General features: G+C 39.8%; 1 protein-coding gene and 1 long non-coding RNA gene across 2 annotated transcripts in view; one reads left to right on the plus strand and one right to left on the minus strand.

The window, feature by feature from the left end:
- LOC105837754 (protein rhomboid) overlaps positions 1–12,051 on the plus strand; it is a 379,198-nt gene that overhangs the window by 73,257 nt on the left and 293,890 nt on the right. The window lies entirely within an intron of this gene.
- Positions 1–12,051, minus strand: part of LOC118645953 — a 170,845-nt gene that overhangs the window by 36,705 nt on the left and 122,089 nt on the right. The gene's annotated exons all lie outside the window — the stretch shown is intronic.

The following is a 12,051-nucleotide window of genomic DNA, read 5'->3' on the forward strand; positions in this document are numbered from 1 at the left end:
ACAGAGCTGTATTAACATCTTAAGGCATTACTTGAGACAATCTTGAAATGAGACTTGACTATGAATACCACCCTTAGAGAGTAAAGAGCTGTTTTAATTTCTTGAAAAGTACTAAAGATAAAAGTAAAAGTATTTAATTTCAAATATTAGTTCCTGGTAGCAATGTCTCACAAAAAATGGATTAAAAAATTGATGTGTTTGTCACAAGATATATTTTACGTCGTTACTTAAACGTCCATTCGGTGTGAAGGCAAAATTGCGCATTGGAGGAACCGCGTTACTTCGTACGATGATTCCTGCCGTTCTCCGTGCCTACGGGATTTATTCCATGATCAAGGTTACTACGTAAGGCTAGTCCCGCTACCACGAGCGTTCCGTCGCATCTGCGAACATTGTTTTACCGATCGGCTCGGTCCAGACTCGACCGCCCATGCCTCGATTTATCATCAATGCGCGCTTTATTTTCTCACGTCCTTCCCCATTTGTCCCCCCGCGCCCCCCGATGAGAGTCCAGCGCGCGTCGCGACGTTAGATCTTGATATAACCCTTCGCCGATCGCCGTCGTCCTACGTATATCCGCGTATATCTGCCTATAATTTCCAAGGGGATTCTTTCTACCGATGAAATGTATCCGCCATACGCACGTACGGCCGGTTCTCTCTCGTCTCCGCTCTTTCTCTAACTCGCCGACTCTAACTTTTCCCTCTTCTCTCTCTCTGTCCTTCGCCTTTACGTCACGCGCCGTCTGTCTCCGAAAGGGAAGACAATGGGCGCGTGGGTCGGGCGCAATGTGTCCGAGGCGTAGCCGCGCGGAATACGTAGGTAGTCTCCGCTCGATCGCGTGTGCGCGATCGCCGACTGACGTAACGTCGGACCCCCGCACATACTTAACAATCGCTGCCATTGCGCGTTAAAACGATTACTTCCGCTCGGCCTTACTTCGCGAGGTGGAAAAGATACATCGCGACGGACCCTGGCGGCGACGCGCTCGCCCGGTTTACGGTGCCCCGTGTCTATGGGCGGCCTATGCCCGCCTTCTTGCTGATCACGGAACGGAAAAATCGCGCGGCGTATAGCCATTAATACGAGACAAAGCACGTCGAACGTGCGAGCCTCTCGCGATCTAATCGTCGCGCGAATATTTCACGTCGCTCGAGACTCGCCGCCGCGTCGTTTTGCGCCGGAACGACGATGTAATGGTAATCTGGTATATCGGGTTTTACGGAGAAAGAGGATTTGGAAATTTTTATGTCGTAAATCCCTAAAGTTCTTAAGTGAGATTAAAGTGCTACCAAGTTAAGTATTAAGCCTTCGTCCGTAACGTGAGCGTAAATATCATTTATTTAATCTGGTGGTTGATTCATTCTGATTATTATTTTATATGATATATCTGAAGAGTAATCATGTAATCATGAGAATTTCTGTTAAAGCATTTTTTAAGGAAATTTTCTTATAGTTGGATTATTACAAAAAGATTAAACGATTGAATAATTTGTCTTTTTTTATATAGATCTCATATAGTCTATGATTATCTACTTTGCATGCTAAAGGACTATCCCTTATATCCCTTATGTCGGTTTTATGCCCGTATCTTGTATTCTGTACCGGTAATAACGCGAAGCGAGCTTTTGCGGTCGATCTAATCGCCTCTCGAATAATTCACGTGACCCCCTTTGACCGTGCTGTCTGAATCGACATTAAAGGATGGCACACTCTTAAGGAAGTCGATTATTATTATTTAATCCATGTTTATAACTTACCATTTAACTTTAACGTTATAATATTTAAATTTTACAACAGCCGAACTAGCAAATTAATAATTAAACACTTGCGGAAGTCATAAAATACCTCGTATCATTTTGGACATTATTTAAATATTCATATATATACTGTAAATATATTCTGTATCTTAATATTCCAATATCTCAATAATTCAGGAATGGAGAGACTATCGCGTATAAGCCGTTTAATTATTACAGTGAAACGAAGATCGACCTCCATGAAGCAATCAGCATATGATACGACGTATGTCGAAAGAGAAGTAATTCAATCGCGGGAAGGCGAGTAATAATTTCCCAGACGCAGGATACGCTTTTCGCAGCTTCATAAATTTACAAACGCTCTCGGAGGCAAATACGTACGCCGACTGACCTCTCGCAAGCTCAAAAGCGAGACCACCCTACCGAAATTACCCTCTGTCCAAGGACATGCGGTCAACGGCCGCATATGCAGCTCAAATCGCTGAATTTGTAACAGCATTTTGAGATGCTAGATTACATAGAGACAAAATGAACTTTTTAACCGGGAAAAAAACATTTTTTTGCTTTACCTTCTCCGACAATTCAGTTACTTTTTGTCTCAGCAGGAGAGATTTTAGGCTTGTATTGTTAGGTTTAGGGGTATATCGACAAAATTCACCATTGCCGTAATGTACGATGTTGAACGGTCCAACAACCGCATCCTCATCCACTTAGCGTACTCCGATTGCCAGAGCGCCACTTCGTTCGAATAGAATCTGGACGTCTGCCTGGAAACTGTACCGAAATCGGACGGATCTATCGAAATCGTTTAGACACGAGGCGCATAACTCACGCATATTGCAACAGGATGAGTGGCACGAACGAAGGTGGCGGTCGGGGTTGAGAGCGGCGTGTGGCCGTTATGGTATACACGTGTAGCCATTACCGAATGATCGGTGAGTGGCGGCATTCCAGCAGCATTTCGTGGCCTCTCTCTCAACGAGCTCTGATCTCCGTTATCATTTCCTCTCTTTTCCTCCTTTCTTTTTCTCTCATATTCACATAAATGTATTCACATGTTGGTTAATAATACTAACATGAATTTTAGATCACGATCCAGGCAAAGTAATTCTTAGAATCCGCTAATGAAATTACTCTGTCACAATTTTCTCAAAAACGTGACTTAATAGAACAATTACATTTTACTTAATAGAACAATCAAATTTTCTTTCAATTGCAAAAAATCTATAGGAATCTGGTTTGTGTCTGGAGAAAGTTATAATTATCGCGAACAGTAACGTTTTCGAAACGCAATGCAGGGCATAGTAATTTAATATATATGATAGTACATGACATTTTTTTTTTCATTTTAAAAGACAAGAAAAAATATTGTATACTTGATAGAAAATTTATCAAAATTTAATTACTGTACTTTTAAGTACCTTCCATTCTATTTCTGTAAAGAGAAACATTTTTACTTATTATATCGTACATCATTGTGTCATATCTTAGGTTGTATATACTCAGTGTTATGACTTGTACCGGAAACTTTTGCAATGAAAAAGCAGATTAATATAGCTTGCGTTCTCTGAGTTTTATATCATACGCGGTAATCACACATTTCTCTGTTCAAGGGTATTACCAGACTCATACCGGACAAACGAGCGTTGGCTTTGTTCCTTTCTCTCTTTTTACCACTTTTTGATTTCTCGAGCTAGTGCGAATTGCAAGCTCGGGATCTTTATTAAAATGCACAGGGGCTTGAACACTGATAGCTCAGTTCTTTGTGACCTCTACCAAGTCACTTTAAATTTCGTACGAGACGATTTCTCAAAATCAAAGTCATACAAAGTCTGCTGCGCCAATAAAAAAAAAACGAAAATAATTATGTATTTTTATCTATGTAAGAGAGACAAATCATATAAATTATAATATTTTAAAACAAATCATTTAGAAAGAGAATTGAACGAGAATTGATTGAGAGGTTGGGAATCTCTCACAAGAAAGAATTTGATCTAAGACACATATTATGCATTAGAAAATGTTAGCAAATTTTGGGAAAGATTACAGATTTTGTAATTTCTTTCTGCACACGTTAATTTTAAATTTTGATTCCACTTATTAATTATTTAAAATATTAATTATTAAATAAATAAATTATTAAATATTGTTAAATATTGTTGCATCAATATTCTTTGGAATTGTTACGAGTTGACTTTCTCTACTGTCGTTTTATATTTGTTTTTAAAGACGTGGTCTACCAATTTTCTAATTTATTTGCGAAGTTCCGCGATCGCGGTTTTCTTTCATCTCTTAAAGCACGTTTGCTTTTTTAATTTTCGCAATTTTAATTTGATTGGTCTTATCTCGGTTTTCTACCTAATTGATTATCACGGATTCCAACTCTACAGGAAATTGAGAGATCTTAAAGGTGCGAGTGGCATGAGAAAGCATGAAAATTGATATTTCACGAAGCTACATCTTCCCTCGATCGTATCGAACGTTCACGCCAATGAATACGCCAGGGAACCGTTGCGATTTAATCCGAGACCAATAAAGCAAGAGTGCCTTTTTTATCGCGATACGTTTCAGGGTTGAATAATAGCGCTTTTAATTTCTGCAGAATTCTCGCACTCTTATTTTACACAAGACGCGTTTCAACTTTGCTTGATATCTTGGCGCAACTCATAGCCTTTGTATCGTCTCATTACCGGTAATTACGTGTCAGCTGCAGGCTCCATCACGTCGGCTTACGGTGACCCGTGGGAATTCATCGCAGTATGACGTCGCACGTATCTTCGTCGATTGCCGTTGCTTTTTCGTGCGCGCATTTGCCGCGAGATCATCGCACTTGAGACGTAAAATCAAAAGAGAATCAATAATTTACGCAAAAATTTTATTTGTCGCATGCCAGCTATGTGCAATGGCAAGAGTTTGCGGAGAGCACAGTGTGACCTTCTGGTAATTCCGTTACGACGATTGTACTATGAATCTCAACCGCGAGAAAGCGAGAACCACAGAGAAATAGAAGGAACGAGGAAAGAGGAAAGATAAAGAGATCAGCAACTTTATAATGCGATTTGATATCCAGAAAATCCCAGCACCGAATTGCTACGTGACACGGATACGTTAGAGGGCAGAAATTCTGATGATTCCACCTTCTTAGACGATCAGAGTCTTCAGAAGATTCCGTGTAAGATCTCGAGAGATACAGACGTTTCGGGAGTCGCGATGTGGAAGACAGATGACTTGATTTCATCATTTGTAGTGGAGCAATTCGAAATACGAACGCCCGTGAATTTCCGCTCGCACGTATCCTGAAGGAAATTAATATCTTTCTCTGCTGAATACTGTCAGTATCGCGCGTGTTTCCATTTTCAAAATCAATGAGTTTTCTCTCTCGAGATATTTATGCTACGGAATATTTGTCCCGAAAAAAGATTGAGTGCCAGATTTGAAAAACTAATAACTTGAAGTAAGATAAGCGACGTATACGAATCGATTCGATTTGTTTCAATAGAATAGATAGATAGTCTCTGGGACGCATTTTATCATTCGTAAAAAGAGAATATCTCTTATTTCTTTTATTTATTATATTACATTTTGTCTTATTATATATAAGTTACATTATCGTTTTTTTTTTAATATGACGATTACGCTTTTGCAACGCATATACAGCACTATTTTTGTTAGAAGTATTTCCGATGCAGGAATTTCGAAGATAAACTCGCGCTGCGCGTTGATCAGCGCCTACCACGGCTTCTCTCGGTTGGGCCTCGCCTCTCTTATTTCTCTTCCTTTTACGAAACCAACGGGAAGATAAAAAAAGCAAAGAGAATCTGCCTCGGTAAGCAAAGGCGGCGCCTCGATGGACAAGATAGCAGAGGCAAACTCTGAGATCGCGGCCAACGACGTGTTCTCCGACGAGTTTGTGCACGTGTGGAATTGTGCCCGTAGAATCACCGCGATCGGTATTCTTTTTCATCGTATTCAAAAGCAAAATCTTTTTTTATTTATACTTCTTATCTCCGCGACAATGCAAGCCGAATCTGTGATCGAATATTGCCACGGTATTGCAATGGGGAAGAAATACAATTGCCTATGTGAATAAAATGAGTCTGAGTCCATAAAAACATTTTTTCTCTTCTATATGTATATATTTCGCAATTAAAAATTTAGTCCACGTGAATTCAACAGGTGTCCACCGACCGCGGGCAATTTTTAATATCCAATATTGTCGAGACTCGGACATTTTCGTGCGCAGGAGCGCATGATAATTATTTCAAAATTTATTATTCAGTTATTCATCGTTTTCGAATTTCTTTTTAAATATTACTACAGTATTTCACAGAATCATACCGTTTTCATTTTATCCGTTTCATTTTTACCGTATTCAATTAATACATACGAATACTAACATGAAATGAATATTTAAGGGACATTAAGAGGAAAATTTGTTAATATCTAGAGATTCAAATCTTGTTTAATTGAAGTTTTGAGTTTTCTAATAAATTGCTCCCATTGTTACGAGCAAATCATATATATCATTCAAATTATGAAGCGAATCGATTTACGTGGCATTGCTTGTGTCAAATTGATTGACTTATAAACGTACATTATCTCAGAATCGGAACTATTATCATAAAGATTCGTAAACCAGTTTTATATGTAAATTGAATACGTGGTCGAGCATGCACAAAAAATGCATGACCGCGAAAGTATCTGAGAATACGTCCAATGGTGCGGTTCCTCCGGGAAATCGACGCGTATCGAGGAAAGTACACCCCAAGGGTATACCGAGAAGCTGACGCACTTCTAGCTAGAACGAACTGAGTTTAGTCTCGAGGGTAGTCGATATGTAAGTACTTTACGTCTCGGTCGAGTGCTCGTAACTCGATGGAATCGAGGACAACGTCGATGAATCGCGAATAAAATGGTTCGCGTGGATGTGAATTTACAAAAAGGTGTTATATGATTTGCCGAATGAAATACATACCTGCCATATTCTGCGATACTTTTGAGTACGTAATCTCAAAAAATGTCAATAAGTACATTGCAGATAGTCCGTCTCATATCTATTGTAAAATATTATGATAAATACTATAATAATGCTACAGAGTATTGTCATTATTATTTTAAGAAGCATTAAAGTTTTTAAGTGTAAAATTTTGATTTCTGAAGTTCAATATTGAATTCTATGGAGAATATTTCGAATGCTGAAAATATTTCAATAACATTCTTTCAGCTGAAACTAAGAGAGTACATTCTTTCGGACACAAGTTCATACGATTTCGTTTTATCTTTGAAATCTATTTTCTAAGTTATTCATATATTAATCACAATTTTGAAACTATGTAAAATTTTCTAACGAAATCAGATCGGATACAAATTATGAAACTTGCATTGTACAATATATCTATCAGAATAGTTGGTAATGAAAAACAGTATGAAACCATTTAATTCTGAGTTGGATTCTTGTTTGGCGTCGCATTTTGAGTAAATTTCACGGCTGAAGGCGGTATCACCCCGGCGGGCGTTTTCACCAGTTTGGGTAGTTTCTCTCATTATCAGGGTAGGTCGAAAGCGCAAAGCCAAGCAGCCGCGCGATTCCCATGTGGACTATCGTATCCTTATCGAGAGAACTCTTCCCTCCTTCATCCCTCTCAACCCCTCCTTGATCCCCGGACATCTCCTGTCAGTGGTGCTCTCCCGAGCAAGGGCGGTTCCATATGGAAACTAATGAAACTTAAGCTATAGGTCCTCAACTGTCAAAGGCTCATATTGTCATAGAGTAATACTATTCGGAATTATCTGTCAATTCCTTAGTGCTGTCAGTCGAGATAACGCGGTAACCGACATATCTAACTGTCACGCTCTTGTACTCTCTCACGTTAAACTAAGAGACATTGCTAAACCGTTAAAGTAATCGTTTCTTTAATTATAAAATTGTTTGAATAATTACCTTCGGTTTTATCTTTGAAAAATATGACGACGTGCGCTACGATAAGAAACTTGTGTTGATTCTGTATGTTACATCGAATAATAGCTCTCTTTAACATCTTTTTTTATTCGATTATTTTTCCGCCAAGAATAATCGGCTTCAGACTATCAAAAGTCACCATCTGTCCTTGTTCTCTTTCCTTCTTTCTTCATTTTTCCGTCCGATATTCCTTTTGCTTGCGAATTATACGCGCGATCGACTGCAAAAGAACAATCAGCCACAGACGAGAAATGGTGGTCGTTTGCCACGTTTATCGAGACGTCGATTACGAGTCAATCGCGGTACGTTCGCGGTGCTTTCACGCGCGTAGGTCGACGGAAAATCAAACACTCACTTTTCCGAATTTGTTTTACAAACGTGGCCCGTTATCTTCGTAGTGCAAAACTGCTCGAATCGGATAAGTCTAAGTTTGAGTATGTATTTTTTTCTATTTTTTTGCGAGAATCGATCGATTTTTATTTACATCTTGAATTATTTTAATATTAAATTAAATACTATACTTTACCAATACAATTATCTATAAATGAAAAATAGGATTTATAGATAACTTTAGCTGAGGACTAAAAAAAGAGAAAAAGATGTGAAAAATGTTCAAAATTGAACATTTTTTACGTAACTCTACTTTTTACTTATTTCTAATAATAAATACACATATTTTCAAAAGAGACATACATTATTTATCTGTGTTTTTAAATGAAAATTTTACATGGTTTGAAAAATATCCGATTTTTATTAGGTTTTTATAACCTCTTGCAAAATTTTAAAATATCTTTTGCTTTGATATTTATTTAAGCCTAATAATATTGTGATATCACATTGATAGATTCTTTCCGACTATTCGATTCATTTGCCTATTGCAATAATATAGATGGCTTTTTGATTCTCTATTAGCTCTCCATTCTATCTATCGCTATTGTACTTGTATGTGACATTTCGTCACCGACGGCGCGCGTTACATGGTACTCTCGTTTCTCACGGCCGCTCAAATATTTGTTCATCCGTTATTGCGTCTCTCTTTCTCTTTCTCTCTCTCTCTCTCTTCCCGTTACCCTCATCCTCAGTGACGAGCGTATCTCTCTTCTACTGTCTGTGAATTGCTCGCGGATACAGACATACAGGTATGTCGCGTGTGGAACTATCTCTCGCGGCGGCCCCGACTTCCTTCTGCGGGTTCTACGGTATACGCCCAACGGGATCTCGTTTTCGTTCGCGTTGGCAAGTAAGCGGTTTACACGGCGAGCGCAATTCAAGCCACCGTGAAAACGGCACCGAGCGCCGCGACTCACATCGCGCCACGCAGCTCCGCGCCGGACAAAGCATTTCCGAGTTTACCGTCGTGTTTATCCTTGCTTCTCACTGTCGCGTGTTGCCGTTTCATGGGCCCCCTTCTGTGAATGCGCAAACAGCACTCGTCGATTGCCCTCACTCTCGTAATTCGCATCTCCCTTCGACTCGGCGCTCTACCTCTCGAATCCGCGCGACTGTTCCCGCGGGCTAGTTTGTTTGACTGCTCTCATGTTCGATAAACTTCTCCGGTGGATGCGTGTTTAGCTTTGCCCCGTCACATCAAGCGGTTCGGTGTAACGTGCTGTCGATAGTGCAGGACGCAAAATGAGACAAAGCAAAGAGAATGAGGAAGAGTGAAAACAAATGTATTTGATGTGCATGTATTGAAGGTTTACATCATCTCAACCTTTACGTATCAACTAATAAGTTGAAAGGATGTACGATCGATGTTCTACATTTGTCGGACTTTTACATTTTATTGCCTATCAGAAACACACATGTAATATAATTTTGCAATTTAATGTTATCCCTGTTTAACAATTAGAAATTAAATACCAATTTGAATTTAAAATTCTTTAAATTGAGATTTATATTCTTTTTTTAGAAAATTTTATTTACTCCTCGAAAGATATCTATTCTCGAAATGTTCGGAAATTTGACATTATGATTTCAATTATCAGATTTTCAAATGTATATTTTAGACGATATCTAATCGTATTTCAGAGAATGGAAGCGAACATATATTTATTAGATATCTTTGTCCATATGAGATGTATATTGATCGTTCTTAAAACGCCGCGAAGCACGCGAGACGAACATTCCATATCGCGAGTAATTATTATTACCTAATAGGATGAATCTTTGAGTGCCTCCGATAATACCAGCAAAATAGCGGCGGCGAGCGTTCGCCAAAAATCCATTAAAGCTTCCTTCGACAATCAGTCAATCGGCAGATCGTCAAGTAGAGAAGGCGAGCAGAGGAAATGGAGAGTTAGCCGGCGCGATCATTACTCTCCCGAGACGTAACGATCGCCTCTGGAATGTTACACGATTACAGCAGCAGCGGGGCAGCCGACGGTACAGCGAATCACGTGCATTGTACAATACATATTACTACTAGCTTGAGGATCGCGCTTATAGGATTGCTGGTTACCGTTCGTATTCTACGATAAGTCGGTTTGCTAATACACCGCGTGCTTTCTTTCTCTCTTACCCTCCCGGAAAACATCGATCTGAAACATTAATCGTTCGCCGTCCAGTGGGTAATGTATGAAAATCGTCGGTGCTTATTGCGCCGAGGCTCGCGATATTACCGTCGTAGGTGCGGCGCGGGAGACAAAGGGGTGCGTACTCGGGGGAGGGAAATAGGAAGCGCAATACGGAAGGAGGAAGAGAGAGGGAATGCCGCGGGGAGAAATGCACGCGCGGCATTCTTGCGCGCGCGGCGAACGCTCGTTCGATTTTAATTCCGGTAGTGCAGAGGAACGAGGCCTCCAAAGGGATCCTTTCCACCGCCCTTCTACTCCGCTCTCGTTCCTTTATTTCCTCATTTCTTATCTTCGTCTGCTTTACCCCGCTTGCACCGACCTCTCCTTCTGGAAGGTGCGCGCGCGGTAATCGTAGCGTAGAACAAGATTCTACCATCGCTCGACTTTCCCCTTTCCTCCCTCTTTCTGTTCTCCCTCATCCTCTCTTTTATCGTCCTTTTATATCCGTTGGCTCGTATATCCCGAGAAATATTTACCGTTTTCCAATAATACGGGCGGAGGCTTTTTCACCCCCGCCGGAGCTCGCCGCGGGGGGATCGCGCGGTTCCTAATACGCGGAGTAATACTCTACTCAAAATTCATTCGGCTGTCCATTCCGTCCCCGCTGCCGCCCCTCGACACCGCAGCCATTTTTCCGTCGTTCTCTTTCTTCCATCACCGTCGGCGTGGCGGTGGTGGTCTCTGCCCTCAGAGAGTTTGCTCGATAAACATTTTTATTCCCTTTTAGAGAGCCGGCTAACGCATGCTCTCGCCCCTGCGGCCGCGCAGCGCGGACGTTTGCGCCGGTATTTATCTAATGCCCGTTCCTCTCATCGACGACGTACGTACCGTCGGGATAATGGGTGGGAAAAAAAGAACGGGGGTGCTTTTATGACCGGTGGTGAACACGACGAAATGCGCGCGATATTTACGCGCCCGAATATTACCATCTCGTGCGAGTTTTTAAATGAACGCAAGTCGTGCCGTGCATGCCACTTAGCTCACGAAACGAATAAATGAGATCGAATTTAATTGCATACTAAAAATTCCCTCGGCAATCTCGAGTCCAGGTTTTGCATTTTTCTGATGGTCATGACTTCATAAGAGATTTAAAAAAATACCTTTATTATATTTTATTCATTAATGAATACGCGTCGACTTATTTCTGTGATTTTTATACGAATGGAATTGAAAGATAAAATCAAATCGTAAAAAATGTTTGATTTTTTATTCTATTTTGACTTTTCTGATTACTCTTTTTGTGAGCTACGTTCTAATGTCCGAATAACCGGCAATTTTTAATTCGATTTATTCTACGAACACATATTTAATCGACTGGATATTCTTGTCGTTTCTCTCTTCATCGATTCCTCGTTTAACCATCGCTTTCTGCTGTCAATGCTACACAATCGCGCAGTTTGCCGTGCAAATATTTTTGTAGTTTTTCTGTCACTCAGTGCACTATTGACGATCGTTTGTACATATTTGTACAGCGCACAATTTTGGCGCAAATAAATACGACTGAACAGCGATCGCCAGGATGTCAAGCGCTTTTCCAATAAATAGTAAATATATCCATTAATAACTTAAACAAACGGAAGAATCCGTTGTTGTATCTTTTATGTAATGATAATCAGAATTGCATATATCATGAATAATCAATAATTCAATAATTTTTTTTTTTTTATATTTTTAATATGATGAAATTGAATATGTATACGTGTATATAGTTAATATCAATTTAAATATAAAATCGAGCATTTTTATATTAGTTTTA

Source organism: Monomorium pharaonis, chromosome 6 (assembly GCF_013373865.1).
Source record: "Monomorium pharaonis isolate MP-MQ-018 chromosome 6, ASM1337386v2, whole genome shotgun sequence".
In the NCBI taxonomy this organism is placed as follows: domain Eukaryota; kingdom Metazoa; phylum Arthropoda; class Insecta; order Hymenoptera; family Formicidae; genus Monomorium; species Monomorium pharaonis.